Genomic DNA, 3,555 nt, shown 5'->3' with positions numbered 1-3,555 from the left:
GGATGTGTGTGCTTTGGGGACTTTTAACAGAATGTGACTGGCAGAATGGGTGTTGCATGTGGAGGATGAGGGCTGCAGTAGATATCTCAGATAGGGGGGAGTGAGGCCTAAGAGGGTTTTGCAACGGGTATACAGAGATGACCAGTTTACAGAAGAGTATAGAGTGAGTGCAGTGATCTGTCCTATAAGGAGCATTGGTGGCAAATCTGATGGCTGAATGGTAAAGAACATCTAGCCACTCGAGAGCATCCTTACCTGCCGATCTATAAATGACATCTCTGTAATCTTGCATGGGTAGGATGGTCATCTTAATCAGGGTTAGTTTGGCAGCTGGGGTGAAAGAGGGGCAATTACGATAGAGGAAACCAAGTCTAAATTTAACTTCAGCCTGCAGCTTTGATATGTTTATTTATTTTTATTTAACTAGACATATGTGCTGAGAGAAGGACAGTGTACCATCTAGCCATACTCCCAAGTACTTGTATGAGATGACTACCTCGATCTCTAAACCCTCAGATGTAGTAAACACACATGTGGGGAGAGGGGTATTCTTCTTCTTAGCTCTTATTGTAGGACTTTGACTGTGGGCCTATTGTGCATATTTATATTCATATTGCACTGTATAGCCTTACCTATGGATTGTGCATACATTAAATGGTGTATCAGTCTACTCAGTGAAACCTAGGGCCACAGATATGAGCGGTGTAGCTCTTATTGCAAGACATTGACTGTGGGAAATCACTTGTACAGTACAATATGAATGTCAATACGCACAAGAGACTGACGGGGAGGTGATTTCCCACAGTCAAAGTCCCGCAATATGAGCTACGAGACTAATATTTGTGAAATCCTTCAGTTGTGTTCTGTGGGTGTCAAAGAGTAGACTGATACCCCATTTTATTGATCCAGGATCCATGGGTAAGGCTGTACTGTGCAAAATGAATTTCCAATACACATAGTGGCTTAATTGGTAAGCTTAATGTGGCTCATTTCACAGTGGTTTCAAATAAAAATCAAATCACATTTTATTTGTCACATGCGCTGAATACAACAGAAATTCTTACATACAAGCCCCTAACCAACAATGCATAAGAAACAAGTAACAAGTAGTTAAAGAGCAGCAGTAAAATAACAATAGCGAGACTATATACAGGGGGTACTGGTACAGAGTCAATGTGCCGGGGCACCGGTTAGTCGAGGTAATATGTACTGTACATGTAGGTAGAGTTATTAAAGTGACTATGCATAGATAATAAGAGAGTAGCAGCGGCGTAAAAGAGGGGGAGGGTGGGCAATGCAAATAGTCTGGGTAGCCATTTGATTAGATGTTCAGGAGTCTTATGGCTTGGGGGTAAGTAGCTGTTTAGAAGCCTCTTGGACCTAGAGTTGGCGCTTCAGAGTCCCGCAATATGAGCTACGATGCTAATATTTGTGTAAACTCTTCACTGTTCTGTAGGTGTCACTGAGTAGACTGACACCCCATTTCATTGATCCCCAATCCATAGGTAAGGCTGTAAAGGGAATTACAAGTATGCCCCAAATGCAATTCTGAAGTGTATTTGTATCCATTTGCATCACTTTCAATGAGGGACTTTTTTTGTGGGTAATCCTTACTATGGCTAGCTTCACATAGGTCATTGGGAAAACGGAACAGGGAGCTTGAAAGTCTCTTTGCTGCCACTACAGCAAATGATTGCATTGATTGTCAAATGATTGCATTGTGTAACATTGGGTGGATGTGTTATTGCCAGTTCTTAGTCCAATATTTACATTTAAATTTAAGTCATTTAGCAGACGCTCTTATCCAGAGCGACTTACAAATTGGTGAATTCACCTTCTGACATCCAGTGGAACAGCCACTTTACAATAGTGCATCTAAATCATTTAAGGGGGGGTGAGAAGGATTACTTATCCTATCCTAGGTATTCCTTGAAGAGGTGGGGTTTCAGGTGTCTCCGGAATTTAATACAGGGACTAATTCATTGAAATTAGTTAATGGTCAAAAAGGGTCTCCTAAATGGCCAGAAATATTGTAAGGATTGTGTAGTTTAAGGAGAAAAGTCAACACTGAATTCATTAGCAACTAAAACTTGATTAGTGTACTTTTAATCATCATTACAATGTATACTGAACAAAAAATATAAACGCAACATAAAACAATTTAAGATTTTAATGAGTTATAGTTCATATAAGGAAATCAGTCAATTGAAATAAATGAAGTAGGCCCTAATCTATGGATTTCACATGACTGGGCAAGGGTGCAGCCATGGGTGGGTGTGGAAGGGCATCATAGGCCCAGTCACTGGAGGGCCTGGAAGGGCATAGGCCCAGCCACTGGGGGGGGCCAGGCCCAGCCAATCAGAAATAGTTTTTCCCCACAGAAGGGCTTTATTACAGAGAGTATTACTCCTGTTTCATCAGCTCACAACCGCCGACCACGTGACCACATGTAACCACACCATCCTAGGACCTCCATCTGGCTTCTTCACCTGTGCCCAGCCACTGAGGGGCCTGGATGGGCATAGGCCCAGTTACTGAAGGGCCTGGGAGGGCATAGGTCCAACCACTGGGGGGGCCAGGCCCAGCCAATCAGAAATAGAGTTTTCCCACAGAAGGGCTTTATTACAGAGAGAATTACTCCTGTTTCATCAGCCTCACAACCGCCGTCCACGTGTAACCACACCATCCTAGGACCTCCATCCGGACGGTGGCTAGTCTCAGACACAGGTGAAGAAGCCGGATGGAGGTCCTAGGATGGTGTGGTTACACGTGGTCGGCGGTTGTGAGGCCGGTTGGATATACTGCAAAATTCTCTAAAACAACTTGAGGCGGCTTATGGTAGAGAAATTAACATTCCGTTCTGGTGGACATTCCTGCAGTCAGCATGCCAATTGCACACTCCCTCAAAACATCTGTGGCATTGTGTTGTAACAGAACTGCATATTTTAGTGTCCTTTTGTCTCAAGCACAAGATGCACCTGTGTGATGATCATGCTATTTAATCAGCTTCTGTCAGGTGGATGGATTATCTTGGCAAAGGAGAAATGCGCCATAACAAGGACAAATTTGTGCACAACATTTGCGTGAAACATTTTGTGCACATGGAACATTACTGGGATTGTTTATTTCAGCTCATGAAAGATGTGACCAACACTTTACGTGTTGCGTTTGTATTTTTGTTCAGTATATTTGGGAGCTCTCACTAAGCATAATTTAAATGACAAGAATAGACCCCAAACAGACTAGAACTATAATTGCATGAAGCCTACTGTGTAATACAGTAAATGGTTGTCAATACAGTAAAATACCAAGGTAGTTTCCAACTTAACCAAATTCATTCTGTATTTACAAGCGCTTCTGATTTAAAAAAAAAAAAAGTATAAATAGAGCAGTCAACAGTTATTTTGCTATTTGACCACAGAACACCAAATAAACAAGTGTGGGTGAATAAATTCCCAAGACCGGTTTACTGGCCGTGCTACATTTAAGAGAAATAACTCATTTCTTTCACCTAGTGTTGAAATATTTAAAAGCAGCATATTGAAAAAAAACTAG

This window comes from Oncorhynchus masou, chromosome 1 (assembly GCF_036934945.1).
Source record: "Oncorhynchus masou masou isolate Uvic2021 chromosome 1, UVic_Omas_1.1, whole genome shotgun sequence".
In the NCBI taxonomy this organism is placed as follows: domain Eukaryota; kingdom Metazoa; phylum Chordata; class Actinopteri; order Salmoniformes; family Salmonidae; genus Oncorhynchus; species Oncorhynchus masou.
This window is presented reverse-complemented; position numbering follows the sequence as displayed.